We start from the raw sequence: 14,706 nt of genomic DNA, 5'->3' as shown, positions 1-14,706 counted from the left end.
GGGCGGGGCGGGGACGGGCCGGCTCCGGCCGCGGGGGCTGTGCCGCCGACCCCCGCCCCTCCGCGCTGCGGCACCGCCGGCCGCGGGAGCCCGGCCCTGCCATCGCCGTGCGGGCACTTGGCGTGCGGGGATGGGCAGCGATCGTTCAGCGCCCGAAGCCGCGCTGGCCGGGGCCGCCCTGCGCGGGGCGTCGGGGCAGCGCCCCGCGTCCACCCGGGCAGCGCCCGCCCCGGGGACGGGAGCGGCACCGCGGCTCGGAGGCAGCCCCGGGCCTGTGCGGTGTCGGGAGCGCTGCCCGCGGCCTCCCGGCGAGCAGCGCATCGATCCTGCGGTCCTTATGTAAGGAACTTCGCCTTCGTGCTCCGGCCCCGCGCCTCCAGGCCCGCAGTCATTATTATGCAAGTGCCGGTACTGGTGCGGGGTGCGGAGCTGTGCGGCAGCCGCTGCCTTCCTGAGAGTTGGAGAGGAATAAAACGAGAGGCTGTGTCTGTTGAGACCACCAAGCATCAAATCCCAGGCTCCAAGTTAATTCTTGTTGCGAAGGAAAGTTGGTACCCTGTGACACATGGCAGCTCTTCAGCCCAGGGAAGGGCTAAGCTGGTTGGAGGCAGAGGGAAATGAGCCGGTGTAACCTGCTCTCTATTGCACACCCGGGAATTTTAAGTGTCCGTAACAAACTGTATTAACGGATATTTTTGGATAACTTCAGTTTATCAATCTACTCACTGTTGCAACGATTGCCAATTCTGTTAGCTGATGACAATTCCTTTTCCCACCATCAGCTGGAGGATACTCAGCTGCTTCCCTCACGCCTTTTCCTTGTGTGTCCCCTTTCAGTCCCTCTGCTGTTATATAAAACTGTCTCTGCTCTCCCTTTGCTCAGTTGTTTTATATGGATATGTGTTCACCACTTTGTTATGTTTAAGTCTGAGTTAATTAAAAATGTAAAAAATAGCTTTTCTGCAGATTAACCCATGCTTGTGCAACCTCAACAGCTTCCCTTTTTCTGCAGATCCCGGCTCAACTGGGTGATGGCTGGTCTGCACAGACTCCTCTTGGAAGTCTCTGCCTAACTGCGGCAGTGCCATGCCAGAGGGAGGGATTCTGGGGAAGGGGCTGGCTGTTGGTTTCGTGCCATTGTTTACTTTCTTGCGTTTCGGTCTTTTGTAGGTGGCCTCAAAGAGTGACGGAACAGTCACAACACACTCTGCTCAGTGCCAATTACCTTTCTGCTTGTGTGTAATTTGGGCAAATTGATGTTATTGCACCCCGCAGTTAAGCAGATGAAATATTCTTTTAGCATGTGGTATTGTTCATTTCACGGGAGGGGATTTGCATTTTTTCCCAGAGACTGTCCCATTGTTCCATGTTGTTCTCAAAGATGTCCTGGGCCGGCTTGTTTCTGCTTCTCGGGTGCTCAGGGTGCACAGGGGCTGCTGGGGCAGGACTGGCTCGGAGCTGTTCCAAAGCTTCACTGCAGACGTCTCCAGTGTTTTTTCTGATTGTTGTTTGTAACTGGAGTACTCATGTGCCGTGATCGTTCTTGGCTCGGCTTCTGTAGCCTCATGGTTTCCATATGTGAGGCCGTTAATGCTGGAGTACGTGTGAGGGTGTTTTATTGCATCACTGCAATCATGTTTTGGGCAGCTGTAACATAGTTTGCCGATGGGCCAGTAATAATTTCCTTGATGCTGTTCTGTGCCTAATTACACCTCCAGGAATGTCCATTTCCTGATGTGGGGTACTTGGTCTGTGTTTTCACCTGAATAAAGGCTAATTTGGATGTGGGCAGGGTGTAACTGCGCCTGTAGCTGGGGTGAGGTGGGCAGAGTCAGACCCAACGGCCGCGTGTGCTGCCAGCCTGCTGCCTTCGAGGAGGTGGCAGCTCCATCCCTGGGCTCATCAGGTCTGTCACAGGACCAGAGTGATTTTGGGGTAACCTTGGTGAGATGCAGGGTCTCCAGTGCTCACAGCTGTGTCCTGACAGCCATCCCATGTCCCTGACAGAGACCCAGAGGGTCTCTGACCTTCCCACCTTGCTAAACTGTGAGAGGAGGACAGTAGCCTGACTCTGGAGGGGTTGATGCAGAGCTCTGCTGTAGCTTGTGCTTCTTCACTACACAGGAGCAGTGGGAGCAAACGTGAGTGGGCAGACAGGTTTGGTGAGAAGGCAGCAGTTGGTCATTGTGCTCATAGGGACCCAAGGGGGGCCAGTGGCCCAGGACCTGCTGCGGAGGGAGTGGGGCTTTTCTACACTCAGAGGTGTCTGTGAACCTCACATGGGGGAGGGTGTGTCACCATCTAAACCTTCTCTGTGACAGTGACCATGGTCACCCACCTCCACTTATGCTCCCCTTTGGTTGGGCCTGGTCTCCCCTGGCTCAACCAAAGGATTGGATATAGGCTGCCTCATTATCTCAGATACCCTGTTTATTTCCTTCAGGGATTGAGTCGTTGTTCTATTCATATCTAACTCCTTGGTGAAGATGGGTGCCCAAACCTCCAGAAATAGACTAAAATGGAAGACAAATAGCGAGAAAAGAAAAGGGGAAGTGGTGGCAAGGGGGACTAACGACCAGAGTGTTGGCACAGAAATGCTGACATATGAAGATGATAAAAGGTGAAAAATTGAAGAAGTGATGTCTTGTTATGGAGGACGGGGCTGGAATTTGAACAGAACACAGTGGCATGGTTAGGAATATGGCAGGGAGAAAGGTGGAAAACCCTGCACATGAGCTCCAGGGCATACACTAGCATGGGTGGAAGGGAAGTAGCTCCAGCAGAGCTGCACTGGAAGTGCATTTGAAGATGGATATTGGAGAGCATTGGAAGTGGGCAGGGTGCTGCTAGTGCGAGGTGTCAGCTAGTGCTGGGTGAGGTAATGACCTTCCAGCAGTGCCTGAAGTGTGTAAAGCCTCAGTGCTGGAGGAGCTGATGGACACCTGGAATGAATGGTGGGGGAAAATAGTTCCTTAGATGGATTTTGGGAATGTTTTGCTGAAGCCTCTAGCTCTGGCTGTTGGGAAGTAGAGCAAGGGCTGGGATGGTTCGGGGATGGCCTCTCAGTAGCTGCAGTGTGGGAGCTGAGCCCTGCCCGACCTGCTGTGCTCCGAGTGCTGCAGCCCCGGATGGCAGTCGAGAAGCCCACGTGCTGTGTGGGGAGCGCGATTGGCGGGAGGGGGGTTAGACTGGGGAATAATCTTTGTGCACAGGGTGATTTATCAACCATAATGGCTCTGTATCTTCTTTCTCTCCCGGGAGAATTGTGTCTGCTCCTCTCACGGTGGGAAGGAGTTGTCCTGCAAATGCTTGGGAAAGATAGTGGGGGTGTGTGGGGTGCGCGCGGGTCTGTGTGAGCGCCCTGCTGCACACGCTGTTCCTGGGTGTCACAGGGCAGGCTGGGGGCTCATGGCTGGGACCTAGTGACATGAGGCTGGCAGTTCTGCGGGGTGCCTGGGGCTCTGGCTCGGTGCCAGTCTGCTTTTGGGAGTGGGAATACCTGATGGCTTCTGTCTGCGGCTGCTGCAGGCGCTGTCCTTGCAGCTCTGCGCAGCGTTTGCCGTCTGCCCGCGCACGGAGACCTCTGGCTCCCACCTCTGCTGCACACAGGCAGCGCTGACACCTCCTTCCCACACTGTGGGCTTTCCTGACAGTTATCCGTGGGTCTGCCCTTCCCTTCTGCTGCTGCTTTCAGCTGCTGAGAGAGGGAGAGCTGGCCCCAGCACTGGCAGGAGATGCTTGCTGGACTGTACTACAAAGAAAATATTTAAGGGTACTTTTAGGAGGCAGGTTTTCTTATTTGCCTTAGCCTTGCAGACAGGAGTGATTGCATTAAAAATAAACACCAATGGAGATATGGCTGCAGATTTACAACTGCCACATGACAGCTGCCTGCGGAATACAGAACACAGAGGATCCTTGGATGCACAATTTAAAGCGAGTGTTTTCAGACATACAGTTTTAATTGGTCTATCTGGCCAGAAAGCTAAATAAATGTCTCTTTCTCATTACTGTCACGTGCCTGATTTGTGGCTTTAATGCAGCAAAACGAACCAGTTTTAATGATGCAGATGCAACTGCCTGTGGTCCAGCATTGGAAACCTTGCAGAAAACTGGGCATCGTGTTGATTGGCTGTTGGATTGCTTCCTGCAGCTTTACCTTAACCCTGGCAAAATGCAGGTCCCTGTGTGATCCCTCTGGCTGCTGTTGGCAGGGAGATTGCTGCAAGGCAGTAGCATCTTCTGTTGTGTGCCTGGCAGGTGACGTGATCCCTGGTGATCCTGGAGATGGGACTCTCCAAATGGTGCATTTGGCTGAATAGTGGGAAAGGGATGATTTCTTGCACTACTGGGACTCTTAGTTGCTGTGTAAATTGATAACAGAACTAGAATTTTATATGCTAAATCCATTAAAGACACTAAAAAGGCTTACAAACCTGGGGCCAAAGAAAACCAATGTGTTCTTTCCCGTTTTCACAGAGCTTAGGTTATCAGTGCTCATTAGCTTTGACTTCTACTGCAGTAGCTGCATCCCTTCTTTTGTGTCTACTCTCTTTTCCTACCTATTACTCTCTTTCTGCTTTGCTCAGAAAATGTTGGGAAAACTCCCATACCCAATCATTTTCTGGGATGGTGGTTTGCTCAGAGGAGTAGTTTTAGTTCACGACTGGGGAAGTCATCAAGGCTTGATCTTGACAGCCCATTCAATAAAATGGTTCTGTGCAAAAGAGAAGGTTGCACCCCTTTGTGCAGGGGGGCTGTTGGGAAACTACTAAATATTGATCACAGAAACAGATAGAAAATATCCATTGGCTTAATCGTCTTGCTTAACAAAATGTGGGGAAGTGTGATCCAAGGGCACCTGGTGTGCCTGGCATAACTCTGTTGGCTTTGGTGCAGCTGTCTGTGGCACGCAGCAGATTCTGATGGGTCTGATGTGGTTTCTGCTGTGAGACTTTTGGAAAACTGCTCCATGCTGCTCCTGGTTTGGTTGATTCCTGTGTAGATTTCTTTGTTATCTTCTCCTTCCCCGCCGTGTTTTCTCGGTGGGTCTGGGAGCGTGGCCCTGGCAGCTGGGTTTTACAGAGCCCTCCGTGTGCGGGCGCTGGGTGGGCCATGTGCAGGGATAGCAGGGGAGTATAGATGTAAGTCCTAATAAAGATTAATTGGCAGGCTCTAATGGAAACAAATTTAATCTATTGGAGATGTTTCCTGCAAAGCTCAAGTCCTGGCGCTTTGGCAGAGGCTGGGGTGGTTCAGCTGAGTCAGCAGCTCCTGCACATGACTGACCACCAGCAGCTCTGTGCTCTGGACCTGCCTAAAACGCCTTGGGTTTGGGCCTCCTCTGTGGACAGTGGGGAAAGGAGCTGCCAGCCTGTGGTACCTGGTCAGAAATGGGCGTACACATGTGCGTGGGGGCCCTGAGTGGAGCGTGGCCAGGCACTGAGGCTGCTGTTTCGTGTGAAGACCTTGCTGAGCTCAAAGGTTCTCCAAGTGCTCAACCTCTGGGATGGGTGCTGGGGAGGGACTGAAAACCCCTCCTGGCCTCCACCAGGGCAGGGGTAATATTTAAAAACAGAGGTGCCATCATTGAAGTGTTTCTTGTCCTAGGACTCTTTGGCCACAGCTGAAGCTGTTGAAGCCAGCACAGCAGTGTGGAGGTGCCTCTGGCAGGATAAGCAGGAGAGCAGTGCTTTCCTCCTAAAGATGGGAAAGCTGGCAAAGAGGGTGGCCAAGGGACACGCCATGAGCCTCTTGCAAGACTGGCCTTTGCTGATCCAGTCCCTGGCTCCATCTGCCAGGATGGGCTTCATCTCCCACACGGTGGGATCATGGGGGTTGTGTTCTCCTGCCACGCAGAGGGAGGGGAAGCTGCAGCTCTGGGTTAAAGCTGGTTTGTGTGACCTGACCCATAGGATGGGGTGAAGGTGCATTTAGCAGCCCTGCTGGTTAAACCCTTGGGTTCCCACGGGAGCATCTGTGTGCAGTGAGAGCAGCAGCAGTTCTGCAGCTGACGGGCTGGGCAGAGCTGCACGTCCCTCTTGGAGGCTGCGGGCCCAACAGTCACACTTTGCATTAAGGTGACTTTCTTTTAATGTGTTCAGAAAATGAAATCCAGCTGTGTTTAGAAGTGCAGTTGTGACGAGGCCTCCTTAGGGCTCTGCTCTGCTTTGGAGGCTGACTTTGTGTCCCTGAGCTCCCGGCTGGGCTTTGGGCTCCTGTCGGGCCAGGAACAGGGGCCCGAGGGACTCTGCCCTGAGTGGCTCGGTCTGTCCTCAGCAGCTCCTCTGGCTTGTCTGTGTGACCAGTGGTCAGAACTGCTGGGCAGCACATCCAGCCTCAGGGCTGGGGCTGGTCCTGGGGCAGGGATCTGGTTGGTGGCAGGAGCTGGCGCTCCTGCTGTGCTCCAGGTGATTTCAGTACAAAAGAAGGGTATTTTGATCCTGTAAACCTGGCCCTATTCTTTCCTGATCTCTGGCAGCTGCCTGGGTGCAGCTGGCATTATTTGTCAGTCTACCCTTCCTCCGGATAACAATAAAACCCTCTTACAACACTTATTCATGGCCTGTAGCTAGTTCTGGTTCCAGGTGAAGAGTTTTAAGGGTCGTCAGAGTGCAGCAACAAACGCGCTTCATGTGCTTAACAGATATTTATAAGCCGTTCCAAGGTATAATATTTTAAGTTCTGTGAGCAGTTTCAGCCCCTGTCAGGAGCAGGATTTACTCTCCCCTTTGCTGGCCTGTGGAAGGTGGGGGAGAACTCTTCCCCTTGAGCTGTTACATTTTCTCTTGCCTGGGTTTGGCTCGGTTTCAGTAGCTATTTGTCAAGCTACCACCCACGGCAGCAGCAGCTGAAATCCATTTTCTGACTTGGGAGGCACCCGTGCTCCTGCCAGGTGATGGGACAGGTCACACAGGTAATGCCTGGCTCGGGCTTGTGGCTGCAGAGGGGTTCAGTGGCGTGTTCCTCATGCCACTTTTCAGCAAAACTGGCATGAGGTAATCTCCCTTTTCTTAATACCTGAGTGGCTCTTTAATCCCAAGTGTTGGTTTAATCCCAGGAGGCTTTTGCTGAGCTGCCAGAGAGCACTCCTCCTGAAAAGGTGAATATTCCTTTCTAATTCCTTACTAATGACTGCTGTGCCGTGTGTGCCCCACCTCTATGTGTGGTCTGTGTCCTGGCAGTGACAGAAGACACGGAGATGTGTAAACAGTGTGAGCCCGTGGGGTGATGATGGGTTGTACCTGTCTCTGCTGCCCTCACCCTGTGCTCCTGTTCTGTGCCTGCCGTTGGTGGGTGCGCTTCAAGCTGTTCACGTCTCCAAGAGCTTGATTTGTAAACTTTTCACTGACAAACTGGCCCAAGATAACTTATTTTAGAGTACATTTTCTCTCTGGAAGGCAACTGCAGTGGTTTGGGCAGGGGCAGCTGTTGAACAGCATATTGCAACAGGCAATTTTAAGAGAGGAAGTGGAGCATCAAAATAAAATTACCGAGGGAGTTCACATGGCTGTGGTGTGTTCCTGGGGCTGGACCCAGTTGATGTGATGGGGCTGGTGTGTTCCTCACTGCTGTGGTGCTGTGGGAGTGTTTGATGCCCGTGAGCAGCCAGCATCTTGGCTTTGAGTTTGTGTGAGAAATGGTTCCATCACAGCACAGCAGCCTTTGCCTGCCAGGCCAGGGATGTACAGCCCTGCTTTTTATCTCAGGGTTGTGCCGTTTATCCCAGGGTTGTTGGAGCTCAGCAGTGAGAAGGCAGCTGGTAGGATCCTGGCCATGGTGGGGAGGGAGAGGTTTCAAATCCTCTTTTTTATGTTAAATCTTCCTCTTTGTTTTACCAACAAAAATATGTAAAAAAGGTGTGGTGACATAATTCCAGTGTGGAAGTTGGTGCTTCCCAGCCTCTTCTGGAAGTGAGTCCCTGAATTGAGCTCTCTGGGCCCTGCCTGGTCAGAGGAGAGCAGCAGCAGTGCCTCTGGACTGTGCTTATGTGGCTTTTGGAATGTGGCTGTGCAGTGGTTTATCTGCCTGTACTGGTGTGAGTTCCTCAGTTAGGGAACCTCTGGCCTGGGAGGGACTGGGGGACCAGGAGTCTGGGGACGGTGAGAAAGCTGTGGCTGTGAGAGTCTCTTGCTTACGTGTCTTGAGCTGCCTTAAGCAACGTGCCTTCCAGAAGTGTATCCGGTAGCTTTCCCAGTGTCCTTCCCTGGCTCCTGAAGCCCGGCTGATGTTCAGAGAGGTTCTCCATGAAGACATTTGGTGCTGCAGAGTTTGGGAAAACTACACAGCCATGCTGTGTCCAGCAGCTTCAGAGAAGAATTTGCATTAGTGTTGCCTTTGGAGCTGGAGAATATTTTTGAAGAGGAGAAAAAAACCTCCAACATTTCCTTTTATTTTTATGTCAGCCTTTAGGAGGAACAGTTGTGTCTGTGGCAAGGGATGACAGTCACTGTAATGTGTCTGGCTTCTCAAATTAGCTCTGTAAAACATTGTTCTGTCTTGTAGCAATGGCAGGTGTGCAGGACAGCTCAGAAACTTGCTGTTAGAACGACTATGGAGTTAAATTATCTCCAGTCTGTATCAACTGGGAGAGGAGAGGAGGTTGCTCCTTGGTTGAGCATGCCTATGTCCCGCCTCAGGTAGAGGGGAGGAGGTGCAGGTCTTTGGGATGCTGCTCATCCTGCTGCTCCTGGGAATGCTCAGGATGCAGCCCTCCAGGGCAGGGATTATATCCATGTGGCTCATGCTTTGGTTATTGCAGAGGCAGCAGGGTGATCTGCAGTGGTGAGGCTCAGCTGGGTGCTGGGTTACTCGGGCTTGTATTGTAAGAGTAAATATTTAGAAAGAGAACAGGATACAAACCTGTGTAAATGACCAGAGATCGGGACATGGAGGGCTGGCTTTAATGATTTCCATTAAGGGAAAAGGGAAGGCAGTTTTCCACGGCTTTTCTCTGTCTCTTGGCCAAACTTTCTGGAGCAGTGTCTGCACACTGCAGGACTGCAGCACAAGTCCCTGTCATGTACTTGCTGAACCAGTGGCTTCCCCTTCACTGCAGCAGATCCCCAAAGATAGGTTTTCTTTTTGCTGCTTTGTTTGTTTGAGGAGCTGTTTGTGTCTCCAGGAGGTTCTGTGGCATGGTGAGAGCCGGAGGGGATGTTGTGCTCTTGGAATGTTTAAAGGAGATGACCTCAAGAACAGATTTCTAAGCCTAATCAGCAGTTTGATAATTTTAGGTTGCTGGCCTTGTGTGCATGTAGTATTTTTCTCTCTGTCAAATGCACTGGTTAATCAATAATTGCTTAATGGGAATAAAACATTGGTATTGGTAAGGATTGAAAATGCTTCACCTGCCCAAGGTGATGGAATCCTGCTGTAGTGTATGGTGCAAGCTGAATGCTTTCCAGAAAACTTCATGTGGTCTGCTGGCAGCTGGGATCTGAGGGAGCTCACACAGTGGGGTGCTTTGGAACATCACTGTCAGTGGAAGAGCTCTGGCTCAGAGCCCTGTTGCAATAGGTAGGACTGACTATCCAGCCTGAGTGGCCTAATTGCTTTAAATGGCCTGGGCTTGGGAAGAAGTCTATGTCTAAATCTCCACCCTTTTTTTTTTTTCCCCCCTTCATGGAATTTGACTCTGATGACGCTTTAATCATTGAGATTATGGAACTCATGGAGGGATTAGAGATCAGACTGTTGGTGTGGCAGCCTAAAACTTTTGTGTTGGCAAAGGCTCCAGAGAGAATTCAAGATTTTTCTCTGTGTGAAAAAAGGTTAATTGATCTTTGGGAAAAACCTAAATGTGTTTCATTCAAGACAGCTTGTTAGTGTTGGAAATGTTAAAGATACAGCCTTGTATCTGAGCTGAGAGAAGGAAGTCCTGCTGCCATTTTGCAGCGTTGGCAGCGGAGCAGGACTGAAGCTGCAGGAGAGCTTGAAGGTGGGAGCTGCACTGTCAGAGAGTGAGGAGGAGGAGGCAAAGCCTTGTGCAGTCAAAAGTCCTGTTTGGGAATGTCACCCTGGAGTGGGATGCAGTGTGGATCAGGGCTGCAGCTCAGGACAAGATGGGAACAGTGCTGTTGACCTTTTCACAGGCCACTTGTGCCCTCAACAGGGAGTGATGCACCAAAGCCGTGTGAGAGTGCTGGAAGAGTCTGTGCTTCACTGCTCAGTTAGTGCGGGAGGAAACACTGCTGGCAACATTATCCTGCCAACAGCAGAGAGTATATTTAGCTTTTTCTTAGACTCCCCATATTCTGCTGCTGCCTGCCCTCAAAAGCTGATTAGTCACTCCAGACTGATGGTGGTGCTGAGCAGGTGACCCACAGTCATTGTGCAGTTGGGTCTCCAGACCTCATAAGCTGAGTGGGAACATCTGTTCAGCAACATCTCTGGAAGGATGCTGAGGAGCACTGGCCAGCAGTGACTTCCACTGGAAGGAGATACGCCCATAGTTGATGAAGATGTATTGGGCCTTCTAAGAAAATGTTATTGTAGGAAGCTGCTCTCTCTCCTCTGTTATTTGGGAGGGTGTGCTGACTTCTCCAGAGGGACAGCGTGCCCTAAATAAACCTTAAGGGGTGGGGAAGTCCTGCTCTGGCCAAAAGAGAGAGTTTAGTTTGCAAATGTGCTCAGCCGCTGGCAACCATGGCAATGTGGATTTGAGCAAGTCCTCCTGAATGGGTGGGTATCTCCTATGGACTTTGGCCTGTGGTGCCTCATGCCCTTGGGGTCATGTGCCAAAATCCCTGCCTACTTGAGGGATCATGCAGTGATAACATGTTACAGTATTGGAAAAGAGTCACATTGCTTTTCATCCTGCAGTGGCTGAAGCCTGTGCACACCCACCCTCCAGCATGGGCAGTCAGAACAAGCCTGGCAAAGGCTCCTCCTTTGGGATGTCTCCTCCTGTAGGTAAAAATCCTTTTTTGTTGTCACGCTGAGGACTTCAGCAGTAAGGTGTGTGCCAGCAGGTGCTCCCTGCTCACCAGGAAGGGTTTGCACGTTGCTGCTCAGTGCAGTCACTCTGCAAGTACAGGCTGGAGTACCATGGGGTGTTTTTGTGTTGTCCTGTTGCCTAATGGCTGTTTCTCTTTGGAAGTGGGCATGTTTTCCGAAGGGCTGAGTACTTTTACAGTCAATATTATGTACAGTGAAGCATGCTGAAGTCAGCACTAGTGAATAGAATGCTTCAGGGTAGAATGTGATTGCTAGAGAGATCAGAAAACAATTTCTCTCCCTGTGCAGAACATTACACAATTGGCTGTATACGTTAGAGTTTCCCCTGCAGCACCAAAGCAATGCTCTGAGAGGCCACTGGATTAAGTCCCACTGGCATATCTGTAAATACCGTGTAATAGTTTCAGAATGGTTAAGAGTATTAATGGCTGTATTTTCCCAGAGCTTCTGAGAGGCAGGTTGGGAGCGTTGTGCCTGCCTGGCTGGCGGGGTGGGGCAGAGCCTGGGGGACTTGAGAGGGCAGAGTGGGGAGCAGGAGCAGCAGTGGGGTCCTGAACTCTGCCTCTCGTGCCGGGACCGGGGTGCAGGAGCTGGGGAGTGGGATCCTCCCAGGGGGCTGTGGGGCTGCACGAGCTGGGCTGACCTGTGGGGTGAGTCAGTGGGGTCCTACTGCTCTCACCTGTTCCCCAACCCCACTGCTGCTTCCTGTTTGCAGGGGAGGCTGCTGCTCCCGGGGCAGGAGTACGTGTTCCTCTGTCCATGGGGCAGAAAGGGATGGATCTGCCCCACGGCAGTGGGAGCAGTGCATAATTCACGTGGTGGAGACGTACTGCAGCTCCAGGAGAGAGCAGGCTGTAACTCGAACTGCATCCATGGGGGGGGGGAATGGGGGCTCCTGAGGTGTTGTGCAGAAACACCTGTAGCCTGGGGGAGCTCACCTTGCTCTGGGAAGGAACCCAGTCGTGTCACACCTCGGGGAAATGAACTCTGTTCTGTGTCTGGGGCTGGACACCTGCATCAGCCAGGAGAGATGTGGAAGATGGACTCATTGCAGAGGCCATTCTGCAGCAGAGGGCCTGTGAGTGCCCTGTGGGGGAGTGAGGTCTGTGTGTGTGCCCTGCTGCACCCAGGGAGGGAGAGCATCCCCTTGGAGCTCTTGGACTGCTGCAGTCCTAGACAGAAACTCTTGTAGTTTGCCAGCTTTTGCTTTAACCATTCTTCATTTTACTTTCCACTAAATACATTAAATGTTTTGTAGGGACTTTCCTATTACCCTGTTCATTTTTACCACTAAAGCAAATGGGACTTCTACTGTGATAATAAATGAAATTGGAAATCAGAATGTCCACTTGGATTTTTCAAATAGTTCAGGAAGAGCCCGAGGAAGTGTGGCAAAAAACAGTTTTAACTTGGAATAGATAAGTGACCTGGGAAGCAGGCTCTCAGCAGGTTCTTCCGAAGCATTTTTTGTTTCTTTTAACATCCTTGCTGGATTGTGTTCAGAGTGACTCACGGCTTTAAAAGCAGTTTTTCTTGCACAGTACTTGTGTGCTCTTGACCTACTCTTGCTAAAATCCCTGAAGAAACACTGAGTAAACATACTGTAAGTGAAAATGTCATATTATAAAGCCCTGCAAGTGAAACCATAACAAAGAGTACTCATGTAGTCATTGTTCTGTGGGACGACAGAGTGAGATGCACTGTTGGAATAACAATAGTCTGTTCCATGGGAGAGGTCAGCTCGGAACTGAGGGGGAGTGGGAAGAAAAGGAGAAAAGAAATGCACAGTTTGCTTCTCCTAATCACACAGCATGCACTAATACATCTCTGGGCCTGTGCTGTTGATGTGACTGCCTCCTGCTTTACAGACACCTGGCCAATGTGGTGAGGAGACATCCGTGTTGGATGGGAGAGAAGCCTGGAGCAGATGGTGTGCCTCTTCCAAGGCTCCGGGTGGAAGGAAGTAATTTTGCAGAGAATAGCTTCAGAATTAAACTTTCCTTGGGCATTTAGTGGCGGTTGGCCATGGGAGTAGTCACAGGTCTTCTCCTGAGGACTTTCCTGACTGTATGAGAGCTGGGTGCAATCCCTGCCTGCCCCGCTGGTTCCCGGCCAAGAATTTCTGTGGAGGCTGGTCATGTTGTCACTGTTTGTCTCAGTGGCCTTGTCTGTGGTGTACGTTGCAGTGACAGTGAAAAAGACTTACGGCTTCCAAGCTAACTAGTGAGCCTGCAGTGGCAGTATGCCTTTGGAAGAAAGAAAAAAACCTTCAGTGACCTCTTCCTTCACTTTTTTGGGGTCTTTACCAGACTGCCCGTGTCCAGAGTTTGGTGGGAAGAACTCCTTGTCCTCAGTAGCATCTTTGTGTGAAGAGTCTCAAGTTTCCCAGTAGTTAGCTGCCCCTTGTCAGCCTGCATCCAGAGGAAGGATGGAAGGACAGTTGGAGTTGCCAGGTTCTGAATTGCCCAGGTGTTTGTTGTGACTCCAATGGGTGCCAGACATCTTGGAGGAGGAAGAGGCTTTGCTTGTTTCTGGAATCACCCTGACAGTGCTGCTGGGCTTTCCAGTTCTCCTGGCTGCATGGTTAGGCCCGTCCCAGGATGAAGCCATCTGTGTGTTGTTGGTGGCACTGCCATCACTCCCCTCTGCTGCTGTCCCTCCGTGCTGCCCGCTCCGCGTTTCACTGTGGGGCTCTGTGCTCTCTAATTGTTTGTCATTGGGGGAATTGCTCGTTCTAAAACCAATTACAACCTGACAAAACTGATCTGCCTTATTTACAAATACATCCATCTGGTCCTGGATTGCCTGGTAATGCTGCCAGAACAATGTGAGGCCGTGATTGCTGCTGCTGAGTTACTGAAGGGTTTCCTCGCCAGCCTCGCCTGGAGCCACGCAGTGCCTCCCTCGCTGCTTGGGTGTTCTCTGTACGACAGAGGGAATTCATCATTAAAGCAACAAATGCTGGAAAGCAGATAGAGGTGAAGCCTCGAGTGCTGTTTCTCGGCCCCAGCCGAGCCTTGCAGCCCATTTGGAGTGAGGGATGCGATGGAGGTGCCGGGGCAGCGGCTGTGGAGCAGCTCCACCGAGCACCAATGCCCGGTGCCTCTGGCACCACACAGGGGGTGGGTGAGCTCGTGTCAGGCTCCTGTAGTAGCTGGTAGTGTTAGGAGGAGGATGCACACGCATGTGCTGGAGCTGGGAAGCTGGAAACCTGGACTGTTTGGAAGAGGCTGGCAGTGGGTACCACTGTTCAACAGCTGTGGGAATCCGAATTGCAGGATCCCCACCTGGGGGGAGCCAGCACATTCCTAATCTTCCAGAAACCTGTTTGATAAATGAGGCAGGACTAGGTTCTTCCTTGGAAGCCATAGTCTCGGGATAAGGTTCATGTAGGCGAGTGGAGGCAGCAGCTGCCTGGGGTGCGAGACTCCGACTTCTTTGTGTTCCTGGAACTCACTTTTGAAAAGGCTCAAAAAAGGAGAAAATGGATGACTGGTGTCAGGACACTGGAGCTAAAAACCATCAGAACTGGTAGCTGAAACTGTTTCAGACTATTTTCATTTTCCTGTGAATGTTCAGTTGCAGCTTAAAAAAGATCTGAGACATTATGAGTCAGTTCTGATTTCACCCTCGGGCCAGCAGTTCAAAGCTGAATATAGTGAATTTCAGAAGCCTTCACTAACAGCCTCTGTTCATTGTTTAGCGTGTGTGATCCACAGAGGGGAGAAAGAGAGGTATGTGTGTAAA

General features: G+C 51.4%; 1 protein-coding gene across 3 annotated transcripts in view; it reads left to right on the top strand.

The window, feature by feature from the left end:
• The window catches only part of SRGAP3 (SLIT-ROBO Rho GTPase activating protein 3), a 106,501-nt gene that overhangs the window by 22,983 nt on the left and 68,812 nt on the right, over positions 1 to 14,706 (top strand). The gene's annotated exons all lie outside the window — the stretch shown is intronic.

This window comes from Corapipo altera, unplaced genomic scaffold (genome assembly GCF_003945725.1).
Source record: "Corapipo altera isolate COAL_440 unplaced genomic scaffold, ASM394572v1 55, whole genome shotgun sequence".
Classification (NCBI taxonomy): Eukaryota; Metazoa; Chordata; class Aves; order Passeriformes; family Pipridae; genus Corapipo; species Corapipo altera.
Note: the sequence above shows the minus strand (reverse complement) of the source record. Positions and strands in the feature narration are given on the sequence as shown.